Below are 18938 nucleotides of genomic sequence, written 5' to 3'. Positions count from 1 at the left end.
AACTTACTGGGAAGGACTGAGGCCTTTTGGATCACCCTGGCAGAGAGGTCCATGAAGGAGGGAGAGCTGGGGGAGCTTTTTATGAATCTTCTCATATTCAGCATACACAGCTGGGGAACTGTGAACATGGGTGGCAACCACCACCTGCTTTAACCTGGCATTGAACATTCCTGTGTCCAGTTCAGCACTGAAATCTCTCACAAGATCATCAGCAAGGTCAGGACTCCTAGACCTGGGTATCTCCAACCAGACTCTTATGTCTCTTGAACTGCTGTGTCACCCCACTTGCAAATAAATGGCACAGGGAGACCCTTACTGGAACAGAAATATATTTCTTGTGACAATGAGGACTTTTTTTTCCATTTCTTTTTCTGACTTAAGGTGAATGAAGGGCACATGAAAGATGCAAGATAGGTGACACAAAAAAAATTTCTTTAAATTATTCAGAAAGCAGATATTGTTCAGTCAGCCCTGGTGTAGTTGCCCACCTTGAGATTCCTGCCTAGAAAATTCAAAGTCCCCTTTGCTGCCACCAGGTCTGGGAGTAGCTTGATGTGCTAATAATACCCCAGTGAGGGTAAACTGAGAAACAAATCTGGAGCCTTGAGCCCTCCCCTCCCAACCCTGACTGTGTAAGGAGCAGTGGGGAAAGGGGAAAATGGAGGGTGTCCAAGAGCAGCAGCAAGTGCAGGCATGGGGAAGCACAGAGAGCAAAGGCAGCTCTGCCAGGAGCAGCATTGATTCAGAAGCAAATACCATGCCTGTGGTCCCTCCAGATGTCCCCATCCATGGCTGGCTTGCATCAGAAACAAGCTTGCTGTCACTCATGGTTTCAGTGAAGGCCAATGCACAAGGAGGAGAGATCAGTGGCCCATTCTATGCACAAACACTGATTTGCTCTTTGGTAAAGCAAATCTGCCATTAGTGCTGTCCTAACCCTTTCCTTCCCAGGTTCTGAGGCAGCCATAGCTGGGGTTTCACTGAGATCTGCTTTCCCCTTAATCTCTCCCAACACCATTCATTTCTGAGGTGTCTCCTGAATGGTGTTTCCATTTGGAGCAAAGGGCTGTGAACCAGGTGATACTAGAAAAACAGGCAGGAGTGGAACAAGCAATGAAAGAACCAACTCCTCACTTGCTCTGCCCCAGCCTGCCTTGGCTCCAGGGTGCCTCTCCAGTCCTTCAGCCCATGTGTGCCATTGCTGCTCGCAGAGACACCTCTGTGCTGGTGGCTCTTACTTTTGCCCACAAGGGACCATACTGGGATCAGCAACACCAGTGGTAGCAGATATTAACAAACTTTTCTGCATCTTGACCTGGGCTGGTCATTAACTGACCACCAAGAAGAGGCTCCAAGATCTCTGCAGGGCACAAATATTTCTGAGCTGGGATTTGGTGATTAGCACAGCTTTACTGAAAACAGTAAAGCAGTACAGCAGTGTTCTGTAGCATCTCTCACCACCACTCTCCCAATGCTGTGCTTAGGTCTCATTTCTCCTGCCCACCATCATCCCAGGTGCTGCTTACTTAGAAGTTTAGACTGTGAGTCCCCACCATCTCCAAGCATTATTTTGCCTTTTGACAAGCTCAGTGCACATCTGTGACTCTGCGCACACAAAGCACAGCGCGGTCCCTGCACCCCCCTCGCTCTCTTTATGCCACAGCTGCCTCAGAGAGTTTTAGGAACTTTCAGCCTCCAATCGCTCCTTCCAGCGAGTCCTGCGCCAGCCCAGCCTGCGGCGGGGGCGGATGCTGCCGGCTCCTCTCGCCGCTCGCCACAGCCACGGCACCTTCCGTGCCCGGCAGGGATTCTCTCTTTAGTTCCAAAACAATGTGTGAAAGCCTGCTCCGCAGAAACAGCGGCCTCAGTAAGTTTAAGGATGACTGAAGCCGTTTCCTCTCCCAGGGAGGTTTAGGAACTACGGAGGGATGAATGGAGTTAGAGCTATCGCTGCTGCGTTCCTAGCGGCCATCCTATTACAGCCCTGAACAAAAGCAGCAATGGCATGTCTAGCCTAGGTTCATAAACCCCACCGAGTGCATGCCTAAAAGCACTACGGAACAGCCTTAAGTCAGCTGGAGAAAACTAATTTCAAGCATGGCTGTCTAGTGTGCCTGTCATTCCTATTATCCCTCCAAACTATTTCAGACATTTTGAGCAGCGAGTGCTAAGCGATGAGTTAGCAGGGGTTGTGACATTAACGCTCCAGAAAGGTTCCAGCACCGGGAGGGAGCGATGACAGCGCTTCACGAGCGGTGGCAGTTCGGAGGGTTCCGCTGGATCTCTGTTTGTCAATAACCGGGAGGAAGATGTGACGGCTCTCGGAGGTAGGATTCGCTCGGGGAACAAAGGGAGCTGTTGCTGCTCGGCCGGGGCTCGGCTCCCCGCAGGTGCGGCGGCAGCGCTGGGCGCGGGTCGCTGCCATGGGGGGACAGCCGGGATGGAAATGCTGTGCACAGCCCTGTGTTTTATGGCAGAAATGCCCCGAGGATAAACCGGCTCAAGCCTCGCTGCCTGCTGAGTGTGCATTCCACGTTGTTCTTCCCGCGGAGTAAAATGCATAGAGGTCATGCAAGAAAACACTTTGCTCCTTTTCCTGCCAGCCAGCCCGGCTGGTTCTGAGATGGGGAAGCTGCCCTAAAATGAGAGGGGGAGAGGAAAGCGATGGAGACTGTAAGAGGAGGGAGACGTGCTATTAACGTGTAAAATGTGTCTGGAGTGCCACCGATGTCATTTGAAAGGGGGAAAGCATTCGCGGGGGAAGGTGGTGGGAGGAATTTTCCGGGTGAGGGACTCCTTGGGTTATAACCTATTGCAAAAGAAGGCGTGATGTGCCCATCCATTTTGCATAATCAAAGCTTTCTCTGCGCCGTTGGCATTGTTTTGCTGGACGAGAAATGTAGTTTCAGGCAGAAAAAGGCACGATTTCCTCCCGTGTCACTGCCAGCCCCTGACACCCTCCTCCCCCTGAGAAAGCAGCGTGGGGAAGGATGCACACAGCGTTCAGCTGGATGCTGAAAAGGCTGTGAGCAAGGGCTGAGGGGGAGAATCAACACTCACAGGGATAACAGGAAGGCTTGCCCTGGAAAAACCTTGTTTCTTCCCAGCCAGAAGTCTAAGAGGTGATAGCAAAGTTAGAAGCCTCATGTACTTTTTTATGATGTGCAAGTTTAGCATCACTAGACAAGAAAATGTCCAAAAATCAGAGTAAGGTCTGCGTGGCCAGACAGGGCAGTGGGGTCTGCATGGGGTCCTGGGCAGGACTGAGTTCCTGTTTTTGTGTGTGTGACCCTCACCAGGATGAGCAGCAGGAACATAATGAATGAAAATCATATTTCCATGCATATGCAGAGCCCTTATCATTCGGCGTGCCTGATCTGAGTGTGATGTTCCCTGGGTTGATGAATTGTTTCAGCTTGTTCATTAAAGTTTCATTCCCAAACAACAGAGGGACTTCAGAGTGAGTGGTATTTAGTAACAATAAAATGTTCTGCTTGTGGAAATGCTTCTCACAGGACCCATTAAAAATGCACGTAAAGAAGCTGAGAGTCATTACTTGCAGCAAGAGGTATGGAGTCACTTGCTGTGCTAAATTTTCAAATTAAGGTTATGATACCATTTTAAATCTACTTAAATGTGGATGTCACTAAGGACACTTTACAATACTGTTGCCAAAAACTCACAGCTTCAAGAATTCTGTTAGACTGGTTGTTTTCATTAAATTTTCATCAGAAAAAGAATTCCTATATAGCAGAGACTTACCAAGTAATTTGAATTTACTCATCCTAACTAATGTTCTCTTTAAGGAGAACTTCAGTGTGTTATATTGCATAGTAAATAGGTTGGGATGTAATTCTTTTTAAAACAAAACACCAACAACAATTTAACAACAAAAGTGCTTTCAGTCTAAGTGAATACTGGTTGTGCCAAAAAGAAGCAATATTGGATCAGAAATTGGTAAGAATTCCTTTTAAGAAACATAAATATTCCCCACTTGATCCAAGCAAGAACTTTTCAGTTAACTGCATTACTTTGCATTGCAAATCTGGGGGGAAATAATTTCAACCTATATTATGTACTCTACTGAGTACATAAAGATAACAGCAAAAACTTTCTTCCAAAGAAATTGTTGTAGCAGTTTGCAAAATGGATCAAAGAGTTATTACAGAGAGATATGAGATCTGTGCCAGAAATGAGCAATGCATGTGGAAATCAGGTATATGGCTTTTCTTCTCCATCTCACTTTTGTCCAGAAGCTTAGACAATTTTAGTTATTTTTTTTAATGCAGTGCCTCTCTGAGAGGAGGGTCTGAAGGGGTAAAACCATGAGGAGGTGGGAGACTGTGTCCAACCTGTGCCCAGACTTCTCTGGGAGACTTGGGAAATCCCTCAGCATCTCTGGGAAATGGGCAGTGCATCGAGGCTAAGGTGGTAGTGATGCAATGGAAATACAGACAGTGGTGCCCAGGGAATGGGGCTGAGCACAGGGCTCCAGACAGGGCAAAATGCAAAGCCAAACTGTGTGGCAGAAGGACATCAATGTTTCAGGCATTTTCAAGTGTAAAATATGACACAAGGCAAATCCCGTGATCCAAAACTAAATCTGCTCTCAAAACTATCCCAGGCCAATTGGCCACTTAGAAAAACTTCTGCCAGGACCAAATACCCATTCATGTGACAGCCTGACAGAAATGACTCCAAATCTCCCATCATTCCATCAATGGGCAGCAGATAGTGGAGCAAACTACATCAGATTGATTCATTGTGCTGAGGAAGGATTTCCCTGCTTTCTTCAGAAGCTCAATGAGTTCTTTTTGCCATGAATCTCACTTGCCCTTTCTGTTATGAATTTCCTGTGGAGGTCGTGCAATTTTCTAATTTATTTATTTGATATTATTTAGGGCTTTCTTCAGCAAACAACTTCTTGGCTTACAGATCTTCTGGGAATGGCAAATATTTGCAAATTCATGCTGTGTTGCTTGGTTCAGTCCTGTGGTGTTCCTTGATTAGCTGACTTGTGCAGCTAACTGGCAGGAAAGGAATTGCAAATTTCACAACCAAGTGTTCTGTTTCATACTGGATTTCCATCACACTCAGTCAGGTTTAAAATTCATGTCTTGCAAGTATTCATACCACCAACACATAAGCACTGAAGTGCTCCCACCAGACAGATGTGAGAGCCAGGTTAAACAGCTTTCAATTTCACATGAATATTCATGAAAAGTGTTTGGATTCCTGCAGCTCTGCTAAAATGAATAGTGGGCATCATTCATCGTGCGCTGCATGGGCTGTTTTCTCCCAGCTCTTGCCATGTCCCCATGGACTCCCCAATTCTCCAGAGCAAGCCCACAGTGCCAGTGGAAACTGTTTGTGCAGCCAGTTTAGAAGGAAAAAACACCATAATGGAAATTTCTAAATTTTCCACATTATAACCTCTCCTCTTGTGCCTGTCTTGCACATTCTGTGACATGACAACAGCCAACAGTGAGGCAGTGAGAGCAGGAGAAAACACTGAAAGAGGGAAAAGCAAGGGTGACTGGCGGAAGGAGGGATCAGAGGCACATGGAGCAGATACAGAGGAGGTGGAAATGGGAACAGCAGGAACACCTAATATACAAATACAATTTTTACAGTGAATCTAGTGGGTTTGGGTCATTAACCTCAAGGTCTATGGTCTTACCAGACTCAGTCCATGGCAAGCCCTGGATTTGTTGCTCCCAATCCTTCCCTGTGCTCACCAAAATTGCCACCAAGCAAGGGGTTACAGAGCTTACTCTTTGTCATGCAGGGGACTGTTAGCATGCCATGGAGTTGTGAAAATGGCAGATGAGAAGAAAACTAACACCCGTTATATGGTTTAAAAACAGTCAAAACCACCTGGGTGAAGAATTTCTGTCAAACGTATTTCCTCACAGACAGAAAAAAATTTCAGCTGTTAAAACACAAAACACCAAGCTCTTTTACTCAGAAACAAATCAAGGGGAGAAGGTTATAAACCATGAATATATTTGCCTTTTGAGATATTTTTGCACTGTTCTTATGTCATATAGGAGGAAACCTCACGTCTCCCACTGAGTGAGCTCTATTGTCCATGTACTTTATATAAAAAGTCTGGTGTGAGCTAAATCAACAGGGTTGCTAAGACTTCATAGAGGCAACCAGCAGTTACACCCCCATCAGATGGCCCCTTTTTACCTTTTCAGTGATTTTAAAGTCCAATGATCCTAGATATCCTTTTTTATTCTAAAAATAGAAGTGGGCCTAAATTGCAAGTGCTGTGAGTCACACAGTGGAGTCACTACAGGCAACACATGTGTATTCATATTCTGCCAGGGCACACATAACACCAGACTGATACTGCCTGGGGAGAGCAGGAGGATGAGAAGAATTAGAGGAACTAAAATCTGAGCAAATACAGAGAATCTTTGCTAGGACAAAAATTGACTCAATGTAGTCTGGAATTAAATCCCAACTTGAAATTCCCCCTAGATTCTGTTAAAACTCCTATTATGATTTCAGATACTTTTTCCTTCTTAATACAAAGCTATCCTGCTACCCATAAATAATTTCCATCTCTGCTTGTGCCAAATGGGATGTCCCAGCCACTCACAGGTACCCAGAAATTGTGCTTGAATTCAGTGTTCCTCCCACTCTGTGCCACTGCCAGAAGGGTTTTGGAGAGCAGAGGAGCCCAAAGAGCATTTGTCCCACTTCCCCACTTCATTCCAGAGGCTCAGAGCTCAGAGTGAAGTTTCTGCTTCAGCCCAAAATGATTCGTCTCTCCAAGGCTGCCATGCTGGCGGGACCCCTCCCTGTAGCATTGTCCCTTTGTGCCTGTTTAGGTGTGATACCAAAGGAGGGACAAGACAATTGCCTGCCTTAAAGAAGTGCTGCAGAAAACATGCTTGGCTAGGTTTTATTTGTGGGCAAGCTATTTTCCACCTCAGCAGAGTGGTACTCCTCACTGACAGCCATTAGTTACTTGCAAATTTAGTTGGGCATTATAAATGTCAGGCTCCTGGGTGCATAAATAATGTTTCAGAGTAGTAACCTGAAATAAGTCAAACTAGGAAGGGTAAGAAGATCTGGAGTATGGTCCCTTTGGGACCTACTTCCACTTCTAATTAATATCTGGTACTTAAAGCATCACAGCCCATGGTTAAATCAAAGTCAGAGGGAATAAAGGAATATTAAACCCTCCTGGAGACCTTTGTCCAGGTCCTGCTCAGTGCAGCTGACAAACACACTGACTCCCTGACCTCAGTCAGGAGTGTATTGGCTTTTTGGGGGGACAGTTCAGGGAACCCATCAGCCCCAGGGCTGGAATTGCCCCTTGTTCTCTTGTTGCCTTCCCATTCCCATCTAGCCACCCACTCCTGCACCTTCCAGGCTCTCAGAGCTCATGGAACCTACTGAAAATTCTGCTTTGGTCTTGACTCACAAGGGAGTCTACAAAAAACTCCAGAGGTGGTGCAGGAGAAGCAGGAGAAGCAGGAGAAGCAGGAGAAGAGCAGAGTCCTCGCACAGCTGAGCACCCCTAAATTGCTCTGCCTCAATGACCTGCAGAAAAAAGCTCCAGCCAGGCACAGGCTGACCACAGCAATGTGTGCAGAGCCCAGGGCTGGCTGGCTGAAGGGCAGAGAAGGACAGCAGTGTGTCTGCACTCACTGCTCTTTGATCCTCAGCGCCCATCTGGTTATTGATGAGCCATTTGTAAGCTTAGATGTGGAATTCCAGAGCTGTTGTGCTGATAGGGAAAGAATTGATTCAGCTGTGAAAACCAGTCTTTGTGGAGATACTGTTGGGTTTGGCAAAGTTTAGTGCTCTGGAAAATAAGAGTTTTGGAAGGAAAGTCTGAGTGGAAAGCGTCACATTAACTAGGACATCTTTTTATTCCTTCAACAAAGAATATATAGTTCAAGGCTTAGGGAGCAATAACCCATGGAGGGAATAAAGGAAGTTCATTTGTAACCATAGCCTTTTATTAACTGGAGAATATGCAAATGAAAGATCCCTTGACTCTTGAAAACCACTCTCAGTGGTGCCTCAGGATATATAAAAAATTTCAGATAATTTCCCCCTTTTTGTTTGATTCCATATAGCAAGTTGATCTGGGTGTCACTCTGCTCTTTAAAAGCTTTGCTGCTCTCCTAATTATTAATTGCATGAAACACAGATCCCCTCATCTTGCCAAAAGCATTATGGGACAAACTCTTTGGATATGAAATATCCCAAGAAGTCCAAAGCAAGATCTCTTTTGGTTGAGTTTAATTAAGATGATCCAGTATTTTGTGTGCAGCTGATTTGGAAGGATTTTGTCACAGGTAAATAAGCTTGGGGGGAAAAAAATTGCTTTTATCTCTCCTTGCTTTCTGTTTTAGTCATATTTCAAGTGGATTAGTATAATCTTTCCTCGGCCAAACTCCACAGCCAGTCTATTCCATCATTGTTCTAATTTTATGAAAGGAAATTACTGAAAGCAATTAATTAAAAAACTCTTCAGAGATGCATATGTGGGTGTGCTTTTTCACTAAAAACTCAAAAAAAAACCCTCTGCATTTTAAAACTATTTATCTGGTGCATTAAACATGATCAAGATGTCTTTGTTAGGTGTACCTACCTTTTGATATTTCCCCACATAACAATGCTTGTTGTGTAGAGATATCTGCAATAACAGCTCAGTCAGAGAGGAGCCCCTGTTAAAGCAGGTTTGAGTTCCAAGTGGGTTTTAATTTTCTTTTTTCCTGTGTGATAAAGTTGATTGATTTCAAGTGAGGAGTCTTTCCCTGCTGGGACCTGAGCTGTCAAAAGTCATCACTGAACCTGCAAAATTCTGTCATAACACCAGAAGCCCAAACTCTGCTCCAGAACCACCAGAGTTCAGGGAAAATCCCCAGTAATTGACAAGTGAGGTGTTTTTAGCAGAGATGTTCTGCCAGACCGAGCCGTTATTTGTGCACACACAGGCACCCGCCTGGGGGACAGTGCTAACACAAAGAGTAAACTCCATTGACACGAGTGAATTCATCATCACTGAGATGACACAAGAGGCTTCACACTAAAACCTTGGACTAGGCTATTCATAAACCCTTCAGATCCATCAAAAAGGCAAATTCCCACGTTGCAAAGCGTATTTGATTTCTGTGGAATCAAATAAAACCTCTGCATTTCCTTGAATTCAGGGGGAGGGATAAGTCAGAGCCCTTGACCCCAAAGCTGTGCGTGCCCTTAGTGAAACCTCTGAGCAGTGAATGCAGAGGAGTGCTGGCATCCAGAGCCAGGTGCAGAGGTGCTCCTGGCAGGGCAGGGAGAAGTTTCCTCTGCAGAGATGCTCCTGCTCTCTGGTGAGTTCTCATCCACAGAGCCAATGCAGCAGCCCTGCTCATCTGCAGAACACTTCCCAAGCAGTTTAAATATTCCTAGGTAGGCTCCTCCCTGCTTCTTTCATTGTGAAAATTTGAAGAAAAGGTATTTTTCCACTCTTCTTAGCTTTTCAGTTCATTTATCCCCTTTTCAGCCTCCATGAAAAGATGCTGTTTGTCTACCCTTTCCACCCTCCATTCTCTTGTCTCTATTTAAAACCCTCACATACCACAGCCTGCTGGTCACTAGCCAGGTATCCAGATGGTGTTTCTGCACCACATTGATAGGTGCCTTAGAAATAGCAGGGAGAGAGGGGGGAAAAACATCACTGAAGACTTCAGATGCTCTTTTTGATAAATGGCAATTGTAGATCTAATTAGCCAGTCCCATCCTTTTGAGATGCTGGTGAAGCAACAGCAGCTGCAGTCCCACAGAGCAAACACACCAGGACACGTCTCTCACTGTCAGGTTTCAGCTTTCCCCTCAGAGCAGTGTCAGACAATGTCCATCTGTCCATCCTTCTTCTGCGAGAGACACCAGGTTCTGTCAGGGCTCCCAGGTTTGTCTCAGAGCCCATCGCCCTCAGCACCACTGCACTGTGTCAACTACTGTTATACAGACAACTGCTTTCCAGAATAAAGAGCAAACACTGCTCACCTTAATTGCATGAGCATCCCTCTGGCAGTAATCAGGCTAATTGCTTCAGTCAGGCCAGCAGGACTTGGCTCCAAATCAACCACCAAAATGATTATAGCATAAGTGCAGGAGTTCCTTTACAACTCCAAGGCCCACTTGTTAAACATTATTTACACCTCAGAAACACTGGTTCACTCTTCCATTTTATCAGGAGAAAGGCAGAAAGGTGCCAGAAGCACCCGTGGGAGTGGGGGGAGCTGAGCCCACCCCAAATGCAATGACAGGGCAGACAGGTTTCCTTCCCTTTTGCTGAAATGCCATGAGAAGTGTGCCCAGGGGAGCTCCCAGTTTCATGTCTGGGAATCCCAACATTCCTCCCAGGAAAGGCACAAAACTGCAGAGCAAGCTGCCAAGAAGGGAACCATCATTGCCTGAATCTGCTGTAGCTGCATGTCTGACTTACACCTTAAAGCATGAGATAGCACATCCTCGATTTAGCTTGCCCAATAAAATGGATAGATGCTCTCTAGCTAGAAATTTCTAGGGGTTATCTAAAATCCTATTAAGCAATTGGTGTGCATCCTGTGGCAAATATTTTAGCACAACAGAGAAGTTCCAGCAGGTTCATTTTAGCAGTTTGTGCTGGAGGGGACAGGCAGTGAAAATCCCCAGAGCCAGCTGGTACCCTGTGCTGGACATTCCCAAACCAAGGGAGCTGGGAGAGGACCTGACTGGAGAGGCTGAAAATCCCATTTCCACCAAGAGGTACATGGGAGAGAACCAGATTTTGAGGGTGAGATCTTCAGCCTGTGTTTTAGAGAGCTGTGACTTTTTAAATGGACATTTTGGCTGTTTCCATGTCTCAGGAAGAGCCCAGGCTGGGCTGTAATTTTTGGCCTGTCCCCAGTGCAGAGTGTGACCCACAGCTGGAGCAGGAGCTGCCCCCCAGCTCCACTGCCCTGAATTAAAATCCCCATGGTTTATGGAGTGCAGGGACCCCGAGGGTTGGGGTGCAGGTGAGCAGGGGGACAGGGGGACCACGTTCAGCACTTACAACTTGCCTTGGTCCTGCTGAGCTGCTCAAATCTCCTAGGGCAGCTAAAGCTTTTTTCTAAGCAGTTCCAGGCTGCTGCCTCCCCTCTTACAAAAATCTTTACACGTCTCTAATCATTTTTACTGTCAATCTCTGCACTCTTTTTATAACCATTTAAGACTTTATGAGATAGGATGACCAGAAATGAAAAAAGATTCTGAGGATAGAGCATGCAATTGATTTATGTTAATGGCACTGTAATAATATTTTCAGTGTTTGATTTCTTTTTCATTCTGTACACAGCTAAAATGATGATTACTTTTCTATACATCTTTCATTTATTGAACCACCACTTATGTTGGGCTCCACAAATTTGTTCTCAGGTCTGTTTCCAAAGCATTTAAAATATAATTAATTTAAAATCTGCCAACACATAAGAAGTTGAGGTGATTCTCTGCAATCAATCTTACTCAGATTCATCAATGAATTTCACCAGCTGTCAGGCTTCTTGTGCATTTGTCTTTGTAAAGCTCCTCTGACTTCACCAGCTTTGACACACTTAACAACTGTTAATGCTAAAAAAAACTCCCACTCTGTAATTTCTATTGAACCACACCATCAGCCTTAGAAGTCCCCCAGATGAGCATGAATAAATATCATAGTCACCTGTGACAGCATCTTCAATGATTTTAACATTTTTTACAGCGGTATCTTTCATCTCTTATGCATAACTCAGAGATACAAAAGTGAAGTGTGCCAAGATATGTTGGAGTTTATAAAGGGAATCAGAGAATAAATGTTGTTGCTTAATTTTGCTTTCATAATAGATTCTGTCTTGAAATATTAGGTGTCAAATCACCTTACCCTAAAAGGATTAGAATATGAAAAGTACCTCTCGGTGATGGGGGAATAAACCCTGACTATTTTTGTGATGGAGTTTGATAACCCAACAGAAGGGATTACACAGGACAGTGTCAACAATAGCCAGAGAGTGAGCACAAATAGGATTTTAATCTTGTTTGTCAGCTAAAGATGAACAAAAACCAGCCCAATTCCCATCTCAAAGTTGATACAAAATCCAACACAAGTATTTCATCAGAGGCCTGACAAAGCCACTTGCCTTTCTTCTATTTATTACAAGGTGGTTGTGGCCCTGCCTTATTCTGACTGGTGGGAGACACAAATACAATATCACAAATTTGTGATCTGTTGGAAGCTGGAAACACCAACAATAAAAACATTTTATCTTCAAAAGGCTGCCAAAATTAAGGGCAACATTTTTCAAAGCAGCTCATCATCACGAGTGCCTTCAGACCTCCCTGGGAAACAGCTGAGAGCAGGGCACTGGTCTTTCATCCCCAGCCTACAAAGCAGCTAACAGCCTTCACACCTTCCCTGCAGGCTGAGATGTGGGCAGGGGAATTCATGTCCAGGGATTTCACAGTTGCAAATGGTGTGACACAAACCTGTGCTGTAGGTGTCACCTAATATCCCAAGTCTGTTTTTTGGGATGAAGCACTGGCATCAGTCACTGCTGCAGGCTCAGAAGCCATCCCCAGGCTGAGTGTGCTCAGCTGCTGAGGCTGTGCAGCAGCCCTGGCTTGCCTTCATGCATGATCCAGAGCACAGAGGAGCACAGAGGAGTTTCTCAAACAGCAAGCACAATTTTAGCTAATTGCCATATTCATTATTAATGTGTGTGACACAGCAGCCAATTAAAGCCTCGTGTTGAGCCAGGTGGGAGAAGAACATGGAGCCATAAAGATCAATTAAATGCATTTAGGAGGTTGCACATGAGTGCAACATGCAGCCCAAGGAGGTGCTGGGGCAGGAGCAGTGTGGTGTGTAAGCAGGGGGGCTGCACAGAGCCCTGCACCCCAACATCACACACACACGTCATCACATCCTCTCTGCCTGCCTCAGGCTCCTGCAGGCACCATTCCGAGCTCTTTGGTGTGAGCAGCAGAGGGGAATGAAGGATTGGGACGGTAGCAGTGCAAATGAATTGCCCTAACACAGGCACTGAGTGATGATTTTGCAGCTCTCAGAGGCTGGATGGGTGATAAGTGATGCCCTGGGGTGGAGAGAGGGAGAGCAAAGATGGGGCAGGAAAGTGAAAGGCAAGGGGATAATTAATGAGAGACCAGAACATTTTCTAGCTCCTTCTCTCTGGCAATTTTTTCCTGGGTTGTGTGTTTACAGCATCACAGTAACAGGACCATCAGCTTTTCTTTCAAAGAGCTGGTTACCTGCCAATGAATTGCACTGTATAATAGCACAAACACAGCAGAATGACATTTTCATTCATGAGATTTCATAATAACTGCAGAATCAAATCTTCCCTCTCTGAAGGAGTGGCTGCCTTTCAGATTCTCAAGCTCTCATTTCCCAGGATAGCACTTTTCCCCTATTTCTGTGTTCTTTCATATGTTATATTTCTGACTTTCATGTGCACATGATGAGGAAACATTGCTTATCGAAATGGAGTTTCTTTTCCTCTCTAACTCATCTTTTTAATCTATAACTTATTTCATTGCCAGACATGAAGAAACAGCTACAAGTTATATGACAGCATCTCCCCAGCTCCTGAGATTTCAGATGTGTCTCATGCTTGTGGTATCTCTTTCACTAAATCTGTGTGAATAAGACAGAATATGTTGTAAAAGAAGCATTTTATCATAAATTAACCCTCATTTCTTCATTCAGATTCTAGAGATACTGTCAAATTACTTCACCTTCTGCTAACTCCTGGTTGTATTTACTCTCTATCCTCACAATTGAAAAATCAAACTAACAGGCTGTTACGTGTGAAAAGTAGTTTTTACTGTAAGAAAATGAAACATAAAAATAAATGCTGAAACCAATAAACTTCAAAAAAAGCAAAGCTACAGCTGTCATCCTTATCATCGAGAGTGGCAGCAGCATCACAGCCAAAACTGAAAATCCTCAAATTCAATGTTCCACGATGCCAGGTGCTGACTGCACCAGCCCACAGGAGGAACTGACCCCTCCTCAGTGAAGGGTGTGTGTTTCAGCTGGAAAGGTGTCAGAAGAGGGATTGTATTTTCTTATTTGAAAGCAGATGAGCAAAGGCACAAAAAAATTGCCTTTATTGTATCAAAACACACAGGAAGCCTAAAACAAAGTTAGCAGTCTCCCAAACCCCAGCACAATGACAGACCCCAGCTGATGTCTCCTATATTCATGGAATTGTGCCCATTTTTGCTTTATTCTCCTGGGTCAGGGCACCTGGTGTAAGAGCTGCCACCCAAGTGAAACAAACGCTCTTCTAGATGCAATCTTGCCTTCTGAGGAAGCCACAAGAAATTCCTTAATTGGTAAACACAGGATAATCTATGCGAACAGTGGTTTTACCCTGACAGAGATTAACTTTAAGCCCTGAAGCATGAATTTCTATGGAGTTCCAAAATTTAATTTGTTAGTGCTAAATATTATTACCCAAAGCTCTTTCAGCTCACAGATGTGTCCATCCCATCTCAGAGCTGCACTCCCATGCTGAACCATTCTGTCACCTCTTTAATTAGCACAATTACCTGTGATGGACATTAGAGATCACGTGAAACCCAGAGGTTTGTTGGTTAATTAGTACCACAGGTTAATGAAGGAGGAGAACAGAGAGGAGCACACAGATTTTTGACTGGTTCCAGTATTCACAAGTGAGATTACAGAGGAAGGTAAATAACACTGAAATGCTGCCAGCCTCGTTTCCCTGGATTTCTGAATTTCTTCCCCTTTGCTGTTTCCATGCCAAGCTTTGAATTGCTTTGTGCCCAACTTCATACAAACAAATTTGCAGAAAATTCCTTTCAAAGTCTGACTTAACACTAATACAAGCAACAACCAAATGTGAAAATAGTGTTTGAGCAGTTGGGCTATGGCTGCTCTTTCTGTGATCACTTAAATGTGGAAGAGAAACAATAAAGCCAGCTTTGCTTTTATCTCATCACAACTAATCCCTGGATTTTGCGTAAACAGATACCAAATGCACCTAAACCTCTTAATCAGCTGCTTTTTTTTTTTTTTTTCCAAGCACACAAAACAAAACCTAGCTTTGGTGTAGGAAGAAAAGGAAAACTTTGTTGTGTCCTCACAGGAATATTTGAACTCTCTTTTCAAGGGTCATTTTCCCTATTACAGCTCCCAGAAAATACATAATGCTGCAGTGGAGATGAACTGCATCAGGCAGCTGAAGGAGATCTGTGACAACAAACCCACATGGAAAACCCACTATTTTTATGTGCACATTTATAAAGTTTTTATCAAACTGCTGGGAACCAAAACATTTGTTTTCCCTCAAATAACTGAACTTGCAGGGATGCCCAAAGCAATTCAGTGCTGAGTAGGGGAGGTGTGCAGGTGGCCACAGGCAGCAGGAGCAGCTCCTGGAGCATCCCACCACAGCTGCTCCCACTGGGGCCATCCCCTCCTGGGGAGAGGTGAGGCTGGCCAGAGAGCTGCAGGCAAATAGAGGTAATTAACCCAGCTGGAAGGCCATTCCAGGCTGCCATTAGTGAGACAGGAAGGGGACCATGAGTCCAGAGTCTGTGTTTCTCCATTTTGAGTGACTTGACAGAAATATCAGTGGCAGCATCATCCCCTTTTCCTGTGCTAAGGAAAAACCCTCCAGGGTGGAGTCACCCACCCTATTGCCCTCACCTCTGAGTGATGATTATCATTATTAATGAGTGCTCATTACCACTCCCTCTCCAGCTCCTCCAAAAATCCCAGGTGATCCCTTGACCCCTCTGCTGCCTCCCATGGTCTCACCAGGAGCTTTCCTGCCCCCCAAGCCCTGGCTGTGAGGGGCATTCACTGGACAAAAAGGGTATGGCCAAGGCCATGAACATGTTTTCTCTTAGGTGCCTCATTAGAGACATACAGATGTAAAATAAAAGTAAAAATGAGGCAAGGATTGAGGCAGAACTGTGGTGGTTCAGGGATATCCTGCCCAAGGGGAGGCAGGGATGGTTCCCAGACATGTTCCACAGATCTCAGAGAGTGCAGCACTTCCCAAATCTTTTCCCCTCCACTGCCCAGCCTGAAACAAAGCTGTGTGCCATTTACCCCAATGGCAGCTGCAGCTAATTTGGGGACAGCCCAGTTTTTCAGATTTGCAGTTTCACTCATGGACATTTAACTGTTCTGTAAACAGGTAACAAGTTCAGGTCAGGCCAGGGCAGCTTCCTTCTCTCAGTAAAACTCTCCTTGCTCTTGGTCTCAGCCTTAGCACAGGAGCTCCAGAGGCAGTAACTCAGTTACCTCTGCCCTACAAGATACACAGAACTCCCCAAAATTTGTGGGTTTTTGTTCAGGAGAACAAATACTGCGCAATTTTCTTCCTCTCAAGTAGCAATTGGACCATGCTATGCAGCCTTTTAAAAACAACAAACCACCCAGGAAAATCCCCAGAAAAGCTTTTTCCAGCTTCTCCTTCACTGTTAGACGTGTGAGCAGCACAACTCTGAGCTGAGCTCTGCCCTGCCCTGACTCTGGCTGGGATGGAGCCCAGCTGGGCAGCCAGGGGTGCCCTGCACTGGCCACTTGTCCCACCCCAGCTTTGCCACAGCCATTGCTCTGCACTCCAGCAATAATGGCTCTGGGTAGTGCAATCCATGTCCCTGCTGCCAGGGCAGCCCTGGTCACTGCCCCAGCCAGCCAGGCACTGCCAGCTCCTGCTCACCCTGGCACTCACCTCCAGGGACAAGGGTAAAAGCAGAAGAAACAAGGCTAAAAGCAGATCCCTTGGGTAGAATTACCCCTCTCTCCCTTCCACCCCCTTTTCCCTCATTGTGTCCTTCCCCTGATCTTTAGCAGCACATGCCCCAGGAAGGTGGGCGAACATTTATAGTGCCACTCAAAGTAAGTTAAGGCCTTTAATCTTTCAGGACAATTTGCCTCACCAGCTGTTCACTATCAGAGTTTGCTCCAGTTAAGATTCTCCAGCATCTAAATGTCTAAAAAATGTAGTGCACTTCAGACCTGCTCTTTTGCTCTCATTAATCCCACCCAGCAGTGGCATATACAAATATTTGCAGTCCCTCCAAAGTTTTAGAGAAGGTGATAAAGCACAGAGCACAAGCTGACAGGGTAAGCCAAGTCTAAGGACCAAAGAATCCCAAAGACCACTTTTAGCCCATGTCAATGCATAGAACATAGATGCAGAGGATGGGGCCGGGCAGTCAAATATTTCCTTGGTTTTGGGCAGAAGCCTTTCCTGCCCAGCCAGCACCATGAAGCTGACCAGCAAGGAGCACAAAACGAGTCCCTACTGCTGAGGCTGTCCATACAAGAATAGCTGCAAATACAGAACAGCCAGAAAATGGAGTTGGAGGCATGAAAATGTCAGTTCAGAACTCAGCGGGGAAAAAAGAAAAAGTGTAAATCGCTCATTTTTAAGGACATGACTAGTCACACTAAGAAGTACATTTAAAGTTAAATTATCTCGACTACAGCAGAGAAAGGTCAGTTAATCCTTTTACTTGGAGCACATAGCTATTCCCTAGGATGTATTTTTTTTCTTGTTCCATGCAAGTTTTTGTATCAGAGAGGTCCCAGTCTTCAACACAATTAAAAGTTATTATATTTTCATTTGCACTGCTGCTTTGTTCTCATCTTGCTGGAGTAAATGCAGTTTTCAGCCCCTCTCCCCCACAGCATTAATTTTTCCATTGGCTTTATGGAAGCCATCAATTTACTGCCTGGCTTTTCTCATGATTTAAAAGCATCATCTCAGTAACATTGTTATCTACCAGCCATATTTCACAGATATTGGGAAAGTGGTTTATACTGATATCTTACTTAGCATCTGGCTGACAGGACAATTGCAGGGAAATATTGCCAGAGATATAAGGCCATTTTGTGATAAATAATGAGCTTTAAAGCTTAACAGGTTGTTTTCTTCAGAAGAAATCATAGCAGCTCCCCTAAGCACAAAATAACCACTTACCATACAAAGGCTGAGATGGAAAGTGCTCCTTAATGCATTGAATAAATCCTAGAGGGTGACCAAGGAACAGCTTTGCTCTGACCTGAAGGTTTTCATGGCTTCTTGAATTATCTAATTTGCCTGAAGTGAGTGACTGCTTCTGGGAGTATATGTTAGCTAATAATGCATTCCAGAGTTATTAAGGTTTATCATGTAAATCTTTATTTGAATGCTTTTAAAATGCATATTACTTTCTTGATAAACTATGATGGCTCCTTAGGAGCCATTAATACAAATTAGGGTGCATACCAGATGTAGTAGAAGCCTTATGAAAAGTACTGATTCCACATGCAGAGTAATCAGCTTTTAAATTATATTAAATACTGCAGCTGTAATGTTTTTTCCCCAATCTCAGGGATCAGACCACTTCTTAAAAAACATTTTTTAGTAAATTCATTTCCTCTGATAAAAGCTCAGTTTTCAGTTGTGCAGCTACGAGATGAGAAGTTAGAGACTGGCAAATTGTGGGGAGGGGAGGACAAGCTCCTTTCATTTGTACCACTTAGAATTCCCCAGACATTGTTCATAAATAATTTCCATAATCTAAAATATGTTTTGCTTTTGATCAGAAACCTCCAACATACAAGCAGAGCAGAGTTTCTTGGTTATTATTCTTACCTCCAGGTCCTTGTATTTGGTCCCTTTTTACAGCACAGCAACCTCAGCCCTCCACAGCGAGTTCACTGTGATAACTTTATTTTCCATAGTCATGGTGGGCTTAGGTTCATTCCCCACACCACAGCACTGTTGCAAACATCATCCCCACATGGAAAACCCTACCCTGATGTATGTTAAATGAGTAGGATGATAGGAAGAAAAGTTGCAGCTGGAGCCAGGTCAGATCACAGCATCTCACCTTGGCCTCCTTTGAGCTCCTCCAAGGCAAAATGAGGTTTTGAG

General features: G+C 44.7%; 1 protein-coding gene across 1 annotated transcript in view; it reads left to right on the top strand.

Moving 5' to 3' along the window:
* Positions 1-1808: 1808 nt before the first annotated feature.
* KCNMB2 (potassium calcium-activated channel subfamily M regulatory beta subunit 2) overlaps positions 1809-18938 on the top strand; it is a 93793-nt gene continuing 76663 nt past the window's right edge. The window contains exon 1 of the mRNA XM_054282905.1: positions 1809-2327. The gene's annotated coding sequence lies outside the window, so the exon portion shown is untranslated. The remainder of the gene's footprint in view (positions 2328-18938) is intronic.

This window comes from Melozone crissalis, unplaced genomic scaffold (genome assembly GCF_028551555.1).
Source record: "Melozone crissalis strain CALT ecotype California unplaced genomic scaffold, PUWL_Pcris_2 ptg000034l_1, whole genome shotgun sequence".
In the NCBI taxonomy this organism is placed as follows: Eukaryota; Metazoa; Chordata; class Aves; order Passeriformes; family Passerellidae; genus Melozone; species Melozone crissalis.
This window is presented reverse-complemented; position numbering and strand designations above follow the sequence as displayed.